Source organism: Aythya ferina, assembly GCF_964211825.1.
Source record: "Aythya ferina genome assembly, chromosome: 1".
NCBI lineage: Eukaryota > Metazoa > Chordata > Aves > Anseriformes > Anatidae > Aythya > Aythya ferina.
Window position 1 is genome coordinate 26,355,131 of NC_140296.1, and position 13,750 is coordinate 26,368,880.

Genomic DNA, 13,750 nt, shown 5'->3' on the forward strand with positions numbered 1-13,750 from the left:
AGAGGCACAGTGATGATGGAGGAATAGAGATGCACTGTGTTCTGTTTCAGCTTCAACAAGCAAGTTCTTCAAAATAAAAAAGCAGCTGGACAATTTTGCTGCTAGAGGAAAGGACTATTAAAAAGTGAGGATGCTCAACCTTAGGCTCTGCATTAGAATCTCTGTAAGTCCTGAAGCACAACAGGCTTGGTGACTGCTGAGTCTCACTGGAGAGGAACTTTCTGGAGCTTCCAGAAGGAGCAGAAGTTCTGTGTCAGGGTACCTAATGCACGTTATCAGCACTCTTCTCATCCTAAGCCAAAACACAGCATTCTACCAGCTACTAGGAAGAAAATTAACTCTGTCCTAACTGAAACCAGGACAATCCTAAAACAGAACTGCCCATCCCTGAAACATTCCTGACAGAAGCTTGTGCAGCGCTGTTTTTTCAGACAGAAATACCCCAGTCCTGTTACCTAAATCACTCTAGTGCTTGACTATCAGTATTGAAAGAGAGCTTTCCTAAAGCCTAGGCTAATTCCTCATTTTGTAATGTTAACTACTTCATTCAGATTCTATAGAAAGACTTTATCCAATTCATTATGGCAACTCTCACGTGCACGCTTAAAAACTGTTTTACATATTTCTTCTTGATTTTATTTTCTCTAAATGGCCAATACAAGTACTTTGGGCCATGTATTTTTATTACTGACCATTTCTATACAAATAAATATTCATCTCTCCTATCTGAACAATCTGTGCACTTCTATATTAATGTTAAAACATTGACTTATATCTTCATTTTATTTTTATTTTTTTTTATCTTACATCGATCTGCAAGCATCTGAGATATTAAGAACTGTCTTTTGTCTTCTTTCAGAGTGACATTTCTCATTCAGAGTGACACTGCATCTGCTCAAAGACATGGATAGTAGTAGTAGCTCTACTGTCTTGTAATCTTGCAAAGACTTTGCCAGTGATTGTTCAAGCATGAGACAGTAAGAGTCAAAAGGCTGGATGGGTCTGAACAACTTTTCATAACATTTTGGTGTCTTGTAAAACGACACATACCCACAGAAGTTGTGCCAACTCAGTGGGGTGAGCTTTTCCATCCATAATCAGCAGAGATTTACTGACTGCAGGTGCCCATCCAAACTACATTTATCTACTAAAAATAGCAGAATATCCCCCCCCTTTTTTTTTCTTGCATATTGCTTCAAAGTTTCCCTCTTTCCCTCTTTTTCTCACTTCTAATTCTAAAAATAAAATAAAATAAAATAAAATAATGATAATAAAAACGAATAAATAAAAAAGAACCACACACATGAACTGTGGAGAGTGCTTGATTCTTTAGCACAAAAAGAAAGAGATAAAACTATTCTAGAAGCCTAAAATATTTTATTAAAAACCCTTCTAGGGACACTAAATCACACACATATGCTTAAACTTCCCTGGCTATTTCATTCTGTGTTCAAACATTATATAGAAATCTCTTTTAAGGAAGAAGAATGCTTTTTTTCCATTGGTATTGTCTCACACAATTTAATGGGCTTGTACTAAAAGATCAAAAGCTGTTTAGATGTGCAAATTTTTCACCAGGAGCAGAAACAATAATTCTGAAAGTCAGACTCAGTTGACCTTCATAGGTGTACTCCAATAATATTCTTTAATTTTGCTACTTTGACATATTGCTTTGAAGAATTACTTTCAGATATATTTCAGAAATGTTTTTCACAGCTACTGAAGCTCATGAGAAGGTTTGGAAGAAACTTGCTTAATCCAGAATTGCCTTGCATGGAAAGTTAACCCTATGCTGTGAACCCCCTTTAGAAAAATAAATAAATATATATATATGTATTACATATTTCTAAGCAACAAATGGTCTCAGTCACCATCTGCTTCACCTTGCCAGCTTAAGTGAAGAGATAAATATCCTGTAATAGCAGGACATGATCCAGACTCTGAAACACTGGCAATTTTCTGTCTATCCTCTGTAAAAGCATGTCACTAATGAAAAATAAATCTATCTTGGAAAATAACAGAGGAGCTGAAGGAAAAAATATGTGATTTTCCTTCCTGTGATTAATGTCTCTTCATGTAATAAAGAGACAGTATTTCAAGTCTAGCATTTTGTCAGATGTATTGGTGTCTCACCTGTAATATTCTACTTAATGTAATAAATGAATATGCTTGTTGGTTTTTACCTCTCTTTTTTCTTCATTAATCTTCATTAGACAGTCTCTAACCCATGCTCTAGGAGGATCCAGGACATTAATGAGTGTGTTTCACAGACTGGTACCCAATCTGTATGAACATGTGGGTGACATTCAAGGATTTGTAAATGTCTTGTTCAGCAATTAGCCCTATTAACAACAATTAGCCCCTAAAAATGTAGTTTTTGTAACGTGTGTGTCATTGTTATCATATTATGTCATTAGTGATGCACAGGGAGCATCTATATTTTTTTAAACAGAGGTCATCACCACAGCAGCTCAGCATTTAGTGGCAAACATAAAACATAGTATGATCTATTATTTCTTTGAGTTCTGTTTTAGTTCTGATTTGATTGGTTGGTTTTGTGTATTTTTTTTTTTCCCATTTTAAAGCATAGAAAATAATTGGAGTGCTGTACTACAATGCTATTTATAAGTCAAGAAACAGAAGTGGGATTTGAATGTTCAGAGTTGTGACCTACGTGGGTCAAGCACACGCACAAGCACAAACCTTGTTGTGATAATGTTGGAAAGGAGGGGAGGGAGATGGAGATGATGTCTCCACACCCATCCTGCCATAGTAGGTTTTGCTGTGAGCAGAACACTCAAAAAGAAACTCTAGCATAAAACAATGCTAATGCTGCATGGACAATCTGTGAACAAAGGCCAATAGAGAGAAGTGTTTTGACACTGCAGAAATACCCAGAGTATCACAGATAACAGATACCATGTGTTTCCTCTTAACTGTTTTTAAAATAGTCACTTACAGAGTGGCACAATGAATATAACCATGATGGAAAATATACTTAAAAAAAAAAAAAAAGTCATGGAGTGAGCTTGGACCCGGGACCTTACCAGTCCACACAGTTCATTTTTTAGCTCATTCTCTGACTATATTTTGGGCCCACTAATTAGCTGCAGCACAAATGACAGAATAGTCCACGGAGTAATTTACCAAAGTTCATTTTGCATGTTTAATTTTGTCATCTATTTGCATGGAGGTGCCTGTTGTACAGAGAGTATGTTGATCTATGACATCAATCTGTGATGAATAAATGTTTTACCATGCATGAATGAACATAGTTTGGCTATGATAATAATGTTTCTAAGCTGTGCTGTGTGTATTTGGTGGTAATCATTTTCTCAAATGTATTTGCGCTGTTCTTTTTTGGACTTGGTTATTGCCGAGATTCCTTGTAGCACCGTATATTTGAGGTTTTTGTTATGCTCATTTATTGCAATTCAGAGCAAGGATATTGGTTGTTTATTTCTTTATAGATGACTTTTTTATTATTATTATTATTTATTTCTGTGGGGATAATACTGTTGCTCACTTAGCAAATATGTTCATAAATAAAGTCATGCAAATGCCTCATTATCCTAAGAAGGAATGTTATAACACTTCAGAGAGCCAACAGTTCATATTATCTATTTCATGTTGAAGTCACCAATATCCTTAGCAAGATACTTGCATAGATTTATTTTTACATAAGTAGCCTTTGCTCTCATGAAAATAATTACAAACATTTTAAAACACATATTTATTTATGATTTACTGTGCTTTTATATCCCACTTTGTGTGGCTTAATGATCAAATTTTATATATTTACAATATTTGATTTATGTTTTAACTTTTAACATTAAAGTGTTTTAGAGCTGGACTTCAGAAGTTAATACATTAAGTGGGTTATTGCATGTATTAGTACAGAATTCTGTTAAATCATCAATGCACCCTAAAACTACCACGTTTATTTTAACTTTGTAAGATAGGAAGCCATTTTTCTCATTCTTTTCTCTATGTACCTTATTTTCACTATTTCTTGTTTCTTTCTTTCTACTGTAGGCACTTCTGGTTTGAGAAGCAATAAGCACACAGGAACACAAACACACAGATGCAAAATTGGAACCACTGCGTTGCTTTATTTAAATAGAAATAACTCAACATCTCCATTTAAAATAAAAGATTTTTGACCTATCTCTCAGTAAAATATATATATATATATATATATATTTTTTTTTTTTTAACAGAACGCATTTATGTAGGATTCATGCAAGTGTCAGAATGGACTGAAAAATATAATTGCTTAGAACTACAGAATTATTGTGTATAGAAACTACAGAGCTTTTTAAAAAAAATAAAAATAAAAAAAAATCAGCAGAACGTAACTGGTGTTAAGGGGTGATGGGGTGCCATTTTTTTTCATTACAGTGATACCACTGCCATCACCTCTGTCTTTCATGAAGAATTATAACTATTTATCAGAGGATGCTTAAACCTCTCAATATAAAAACTAAGAACTTGCTATGCTTCTGGCAGTCACTGCACTGTCTAGTGCAGGTGGCTAAATGTAGCAGCATGGCTAGTGGTCAGCTTCTGCTCTTGTCACAAGCATGTGATCTTACTAGGGCCACCAAAGTCTGGTTCCACAGACCTTTTGGCCTCATAGCCTGTGAATTTAGGAAGCAATGCCAGTTTGAAAATAGCAATGAAAAATAAGAATAAAACAAATTGAAAGACTATGCAGGCAATCCAGCAAGTCAGTAAGTGGGTGAAAAAATATTGAGGCCACTGAGAAAGTTGATGAAAGACCTCCTAACCACAAATATATACTTAATTATGAGAAGCATACTGAAATGCCTCCTATTATAAAGCTAGTAGAAACCTGTAAGCATGGTACTAACAAAGCTTATTTATCTGACACTTTATTGCATAAATGTAAGTGAAGACCTTTCACTCAACTGTTGTAGAGAACATAATCCAATCGCTTAATAATTTATTTAGTTCAGCACATTCAGAGGCCAAACATCATGACAGAAACTTGGAAAGAATCAGTGATCATCAACTGGCCCCAGTCAAAATGTATAGAACAAAATAGGGCTGTCTGGCAGGCAATATCAGTCCCTAGGGAAATTGTAACAACTACAGCAAATACCATATTAAGAAAGAAAAAAAATAATAATATCAGTGATAAAATAAACATTGATAAAAACTTAACAATTCATACTAAACAATTAAGTTTAATAAGGAAGTGTTGCTGGTTATTTTAACAACACCTTAAATTTATTAATTTAAATATACATTTGGTATACATTTTAAAATAAATTGACAGGAAATTATGTCTCAGCTAAAGAGTTAGGTAACCTGGCCAAGAATAAATCAGTTAAAAGCACAATGAGAAAGACATTCTAAGTGATAGCTGTGATTATATAAGCAATGAATTTTGGGGGGTTATTATTATTATTATTATTTTAAGTTAGCTTGCAGTTTTGTAGAATTGCAATGGACAGCTCTTTTCTTCTGACACTGAGCTTTTCAAATCTTTCTGAAGATAAAAATAGCATTAGTGATGACTAATAGAGCAAGAGTAGGAATAATGAGAGAGGACTGCAGGTCTAAAAGACTGTTAACTATGGTAGCTGTGATAAGGATTATGTTTCTTTGAACCACATTCACAGACAGGAATATTCCTGTTCAAAGAAGTTTTTACAGTTTTGCTCATCCAGAATAATGAACTATGTCGATGTGAGACAGCATCACACACTATCAAACCACAGTTGGATCCAAAATAGTAAGAATGAACCCCAAATACCCTACACATATTTAAAATCAAGCTTTTGAAACAATGAATCAAACCTGACGATGACATCAGAGTGAACATAACTTTTCTCTAGACAACTTATGTCCAAATTATTAGCATTCTTCCACAGTCGGTTCTACAACATGAAATATGTTGTAGACATATTTCCTGCCTGCTCTTTGGACATCAGGTTGTTTTCTAATAGATATATTTGTGACATTGACCCAAACGGTCAATGGGTTACACCAGCATGTTAGCTGTGTTTACAGGTTGTTGATTGATGATGCTTTTTATTCTGGTACAGGTATAGAAGGGCCACACTAAGAAAGGAAGTATTGCCCCAAATACTGCTGGTGAAGATTTCATTTAAATAGTCTCCAAAGCCACGTTACTAAAGAATTTTGCATTATATCTTGCAAAATACTGGGACTACATGTTTTGCTGTTGCCAAGGGCAAGAACCTCTGTAGAAATTACTTTCTGGTTCAGTACCTCTTTGAAGGAAGAAACATAAAATCTTTCCTTACAACATCTATGACTGTAACTATTTCTTTTGGTCTTCTACCCATTTATGCCTAAAAGAAGTATGGAAATAATGAGTGAAGGAAAACACAACCATTTCTTAAGTATGACTTAATCTTTGTTTTTGAAAGTAGTTGTTTATCTCCATTCTTCTTGTTTATTAAAATTGTAAACATTACTGAACACAGATGTTCTTTTTATTTTTATTTCATATGTAGTGAAAAATCCTGGAACAAAATAAAAGAAGAGTAAGTAATTAATAAGAACTCTTTCATTTGCAAGAAAAAAAAAAGAATACACCATAGTCTATTTCACTTTTAGTAAAAATAATAAAAATAAAATAAAATAAAATAAAATAAAATAAAATAAAATAAAATAAAATAAAATAAAATAAAATAAAATAAAATAAAATAAAATAAAATAAAATAAAATAAAATAATTGATTTTATTTATTAACAAATTACGTACTTCTGGAAAAGAATTCACATAGATAAAATGTTTCTTGCCTTCAAAGTAGAGATGTCTGTATTAAAATCAGGAAACAGATAGTCATTAAACATAAAATAACATCTGTACCCAGCTGATTTAGGCAGGAAGAATCTCACATTCAACTGAACCTCAAAGATATCTGCAACATGTAAAATGTAATTATCCAACACAAATTTCCACCAATAGTCAGGTCTATTGTCCTGTTGCTACAAACAATTCTACTGATTGGTGTTTTTGTAACAGTGCTTCAAGAACACTAGTTAAGTGCTTATGTGGAAAGATAATTTCTTCTCTTGAAGCCTCTTCGCACACCCTCCTTTCAGGGATTTTTATTCATTGGTAAGATCTCCAGGCTGAACAGTCCCAGATCTCTCAGTTTCTGCTGATAGGAGAGATGCTCCAATCCCTTCATCATCTTTGTGGCCATTCACTGAACTCTTTCCATGTGTTTCTTGTACTGGGAGCTCAGAACTGGACACAGTACTCCATGTATGGCTATACCAATGCTAAGTAGAAGGGAAAGATCACCTCCCTTTACTTGCTGGCAATACTTTGCCTCAGAATACCATTAGCCTTGTTACTGGTAAAGGCACATTGATAGTTTATCAGGTCCTTTTTGGCAAAGCAGTATAGAAAGTGGCAGAAATTTCACAGAAAATGTGAGAACAGAGTCACTTTGAGCATAAGACTGTAACAATAATATCAAAGTGAGGAATTAGAGTGATCATAAGAATAAAACTAGTTCTTTTTTATTTCTGGGACCACACCTCATCCAAAGGATGAGGATCCAGACAATACTTACACCAAACCTGGAAAAATGTGGTTTCTTAGTGTGGTCCTTCAAAACATTTTTCTGACTCTGTTGTATATGTGACATTGTATACAGTATACAAAATTGTCATTCTTCTGTTTCTTTAAGACAACAGTTCCTTCATTCCACACAATAGGAATCAATCTTTACATTAGTGTGTGATCAGTAAAAATCATATGGGGCCTTTTGCTTTCTCATTTACTGTAAGACAGCTGGTGAGATTTTGGAGCAACCTGTTACAAGATAGAATAAATTGTGTGGCCATAGTAGAAAAATTTACACCACTACTGTTAAAAGCAATTTTGAGTTGTCCAGAAAAAAAAAAAAAAACCTGTAGTGTTCCAAGAACCACTGTTAGTATTCCCCAGAAAAGATAATGGTGAAGGTAGACTGTTCTACTCACTACAAGATAAACTTTTCCTGAATTGCACGTAGTCCCACAGATAAAGAGGACGCATGCAGTGGTCAGAGGTGAAGGTACTCAAATGTACACAATATTCTTTACTAGTGGGTGAAAACACAAAGATCAGTGAATAAAGATTCCTTGACAAAATAAAACTAAAACCAAAAGCACCATCACCAAAGACAACAACAAAACATATCCAAATATGCTTGGGTGAGTTTCTGAAGAACAAATAGGACAATGTCCAAGGGAAAAAACACAGACAACGCATGCCACCTAAAATATGCTAACTATAATCCCCTTCTCTGCTCCCCACCCCCCTCTTTACAGCACTAATGAAGCCAATGGAAAACATGTAGATTGGCAGAAGTTAGTTCTGACCAAGGTTTTGAAAACTTCAGTATTCATTATCAGAGCTGCATGACAATCTTCAAGTGGCTTGCTGAACTCCATGTAAGCATTTTCTTTTGTTTCTTAGACTCACTCTGGGAGTTCTGGCTTCATAAAACTCTTAACACTCAAAGCAAAACATTAGGCTAACGTGTTATGTTCCCATGCAAAACTGTAGAGCTTTGTATGGTTTCCAATGGAAACTGCAATGTCTCCCCAGCATATCCTCCCCTGGTATCAGCAGGAGTCATGTTTTGTGCATTATTTAAATCACATTGGAAGGTTGTAGTTAGGAGCCAGCAAGAGTATGGAGAAAGGGAACAAAAGAATTTCAGTAACTTATCAAAACTGATATTTCAACTTATATACAGAAGAAAAAACCTGAAGTCTTTCAATAACAATTGGCAAGTCAGTGGCTTAATATAGATCAACAAAGCACACCTTGTTATAACCTGTCACTAACAGAAACACTCTTACTATAGTGGTGAAAATTACAATGACTTCATCTTATTGACTGTGGTGGGTAACATTAGACATTCTATTCCTAACTTTACAGCCAAATGATAGGAATATAACCCAGAATTGGTGATAAAAGTATATATCAGTATCACAGATAATGCCTCATAAATCTAATGCTTTTCTCAATCTGATTATTTTACAAAATAATTTAATTCAGGACTTCTCTATGGAGAAGTTTGCAGTGCTGCAGAAATACTCAGCTGGAAATTCTGACTACAAATTAAAACCCTAAAACAATTTTAAAATATTAAATTGGGAATATGCAAAATACAGGAACTCACTGCCTCATCCAGAGAAAACTATTGCCAGATGTGAAAAGCCTCATATCCCAAAGAAATGGCATCTGTCGGTTCCAGTAGCCAATGGAAAGGAGGAGGAAATTACTTATAACATTGAGGAAACAAATTGTCAAAACTCAAGGTGGTATACCAGCCTGCTGGCACATCACTTCTAAAACATACTGGTAGGAAACTCCTGAATCTGAGAATGGACATCATGATGATGGTACCCGTAAGACACTCTAGAATAGATTAACAAAAAGAGAGGTGTTTATACATTTAATTTTGATGTGTTTGCAGTCCATCTCAAAAGGTATGTTTTTCTTAAGGGTGCCTGAAACTCATGTACTATTACCTGATTATGATTGATTATTATTTAGAGCTTGGGCTGGCTCAGAGCACAGAAAGATACATTAAAAACAGAGAGGTAAATTGCATGGCATATCAACAAAAGACTGTCATTCAGTCTTGATTCTGTTTGCTCACTGTGAAGGGGTTGTATTTGGGAGAGAGGGAAGTGCCAAACTCCTCGCTGCTTCTGCGTTCCTCTGTGCTGCTGGCAAGCAGTCATAGTGAATGGCTTTGCCAAGTTCCTCACTGATGGGTAAAATCCAAAGTCCAGTTACTACTTATGAGCTATCATTTAACTGAAGAAGACCTTGAGTTCTACCACTAAAAACATCTAGTTGCATGTTGCCAGGTGTAGGAAAAAAAGAAAAGTTACTTCAAGAGCTAGAATAAGATTATGTGATGCATCATTGAACAGTGAGTATTTCCCAGTAAACACTGGGGGGAAGAAGGCCAAGAAAAGAACAAATCCTGAAGCACTGCAATGGTTATTTTGTTTCTTATCAGGAAATCATGTGTGGTCCTCTTTTCACTCATATTAGGAATAAGCAAAATGAATGTTTCTCAGATCTTCATGAATGTGTTTATATTTACCTACAAAAAGAGAGCCAGAATAAATATTCATAACACTGGTGAAAGAGTATATCTTCTGCATTTAATTAGGATTTAACCCAGGTCAAAATGATGTTCTGTTTCCTGCTCATGTTATGTCTTATCAGGAGCAACACCACTTACCTAGCTGATTACATTAGCATGAATCAATGCAAGTAATTTGACATTTGGGTCCTCATTTCTTAGTCTGTGAAAATAATTTGATGTTGAAGCTCATTATATACAGGATCATGTAGGGCTAGGGAGAGCTGCAAGAGGACCTGCAGTTCATCCTGTTTTGTAAGACAGAATCAAGTATATCTCACATATGATAGCCTTCCAAATATTTGCTTAATTAGTTGTTGAAAATCCTGTTTGATAGGAATCTGCACATCTGATACAGTGTGCTTTAGTGCTATACCTAACCTTAAATTAGAAAGAATTTGAATAATTTCATTATTCTTTTTTCAAAATCAGATTTTCTGCAACATAAGTTTTGTACAACTCATCTTGCCCTGAAGGAAAATGGGGGTAGAATAACCAGTGAATTCTTTTCAAAGACATGTTTGTGTCACCTCTTCTGGTTGTTTTTCCAAGTCACACAAAAATGCAACCCACCCATGCTCTGCTCATTTTTTTAATTTTTTTTTTTCTCACTTCTCCTTCAGCCTCCTAACTCTTCCTAACTTCTCTAAAGTTTTAAAGGTGCGGATTCCAGAACTGAACATAAGTGTTCTCATCAAAACATAACTAAGGAGTTTCTATCTCTTACATATAACACGTTCATCAGTGCGCTTCAAAATGATAGATAAGGTTTTTTTGTTTGTTCATTTTTTTTTTATAATTCATTATTCCAATGACTCCTTTTTCACCTGTGATCTGGACCAAGATGCATTTTAATGGTAACTGTATCTAGCTAGTTTCCCCCCCTTTGTATTCTTGTCTTTGAATTTTATTTCTCTTTTGATTTCTGTGGAAAAAAATTATCAGGCAAAATTTGAGGGAAGAGGGGGTTCACAGTGTGTTTTAGCCAACTCCTGTCCTGGCATCCTGGGGACCTAGATTCTGAAGTTCAGGAACACATTTCCCCAGTACTCTCTCCAGAGGTAGCCTGTGAAACTCTGTTGGTAGACTCCTTCAATATGACTGAAGTATTTTACTGGTCTTTGAACATGATCTTTCAGTTAGTACTTACCTTACAATATCACTGCATCCAATTCATAGTTCTCCATTTTGTTTAAAGGAGTAAAATCTAGGAGATAGTAAAGCCTTACTCAAGGTACATCTATCACATCATTTATGTGTCTCCTACCTGATGGTTTAAAAGTTATGTTAAAGAAGAAAAATATATCTAACTGGTATAAGAATTGATAGTAAATTATCATTCTCATTTACTATCTTTTGTATGAGATGTATTTCAATATTTACAATTTTAAAATTGCATGATTTGAGCATGACAGAGCACTGGAAGAGGCTGCCCAGGGAGGTTGTGGAGTCTCCTTCTCTGGAGATACTCAAGGCCCGTCTGTATGCCTACCTCAGCAGCCTGCTCTAAAGAGGGGGGTTGAACCCGATGATCTTTCAAAGTCCATTCCAACCCCTTCAATTCCATGATTCTGTGATTTGTTGCAGGATCCCTTTTGATACTTATTCTTGTCTACCTCATTTATAACTTCCTAGATCACCATTTTATATCTTTTTAAAATACTTAATGGGATTGTCCAATATTTTGATCCAGTTATTCAGGATCTGTTGCTAAGGACACTTTGTTCTGAATCCTGCAATATATGTCTTCATAGAATCATAGAATGATTTGGATTAGAAGGGATCTTAAAGTTCACCTAGTTCCAACCCCTCTCCTCCCCCCCCGACTTGAGCAGGGACACCTCCCACTAGACCAGATTGCTCAAAGCCCCATCCAACCTGGACTTGAAGACTTCCAGGGATGGGGTATATACAGCTTCTCTGGGCAACCTGTTCTAGTGCCTCACCACCCTTTGAGTAAAAAATTTCTTCCTTATATTTAATCTAAATCTACCCTTCTGGAGTTTAAAACTGTTACTTGTCCTATCACTACACACCCTGACAAAGAGTCCCTCCCCAGCTTTCTTGTAGGCCCCCTTTAGGCACTGGAAGACTGCAATGAGGTCTCCCTGGAGTCTTCTCTTCTGCAGGCTGAACAACCCCAACTGCCTCAGCCTGTCTTCAACGGAGAAGTGCTCCAGCTCTTTGATTATCTTTGTGGCCCTCCTATGGACTCATTCTTATATGTCCATGTCTTTCTTGTTGGGGCTTGAGGCTGGGGAGCCTTGAGGGCTCCCCCGTGAGCCTGGGGACCCCAGAGCTGAATGTAGTACTTGTGTTGTCGACAACTCTAGATACTCTTAAATATTGTCTTTTTGGTTTAAACTGTGACTCTGTTGTTAATTTTAATTGTGCTGAATATATGGCTATCATTAACCTTTTTACAGTCTTGAAACAAAGTAAACAATCACAAATGCAAAGAAAAATTCATTCTTTTATGTGTCGATAATTTATTGTCTTACTAAAAAATAGGCCTATACTGTTCTGCCTTTTCTAAAGTCATTTAATATTTCTCAATTCTATCAAAATAACTAACAAATATATTAAAATATGTTCTTAATAGTTTTCATTCTTATAAGTAAATAAAATAATAAGAATTATTTAGTACTGCAAATAAAATATTTAGATTGAATTGAAGTTAATTTTGTAATTATTAATTTTGTGAAAATAGAAAATGTTGCTACGGGAAGTCTTTTGTAGGCTATTTAAAAATAAGTTTTTTATTTAGTTACTTATTTTTTAAAGTCTTAATACATGAAAACTATGACCACATACAACTGTAATGTCCTGTGCCTCTCACAAAAGGGGAGAAGCTAAACAAGGTATTTCATGTCCTTCAGGATTTGTGACAGCACAGCTGAGGGTGTAGAATGAGCTGGAAATAATTTGTCATGGGAAGGGGTTTCAGAGGAGTGTGAAAAGGAACGATTTGCTGGTTCTGCTACTGTAAAAATAGTCTGTATAACTGCAGCTTTCAAAGTGATTCTTCCATGTTTTCTCCTGGCATGTTACATATACACTGTGTAGTGAGAAAAAAAGATAAATCATACTGGAAATCATGTTTTGATAACAGACTTGTATAAGTTTTAATGAGGAAGAGGAAGAGGAAGGGGAAGAGAGGAAGAGGGGAAGAGGAAGAGGAAGAGCACAACAGAATTCATGTAATTGAATAAAAAATTAATTATTTCATTTTAGAAATGCTTCTGTCATAGAAGTTCTCATATGATTTCTTGATATCATCATTTTCTCCTTCTTGTACTTCCCAGGCAGACTCAGACTTCAATGATTTACTTGAGATAGAAGTCCCAGGAACAGGCAATAGTGCATTACAGGAATATGTATTCTGGCCAGAGACTCTGTCATATGGAGGATGATAATATCAGAAAGCATGTGAACTACTTTTACTATCAGGCTTGGGTAAAAGCTGTTATAATGTTTCCATATTAAAATATCTGTTTTCAAATTTTCAAATATTTTAATCATTTGAATTTCAATGAAATATAAACAGTTGTTGTGGGGAAAAAAGAAAAAAAAAAAAAAAAAAGC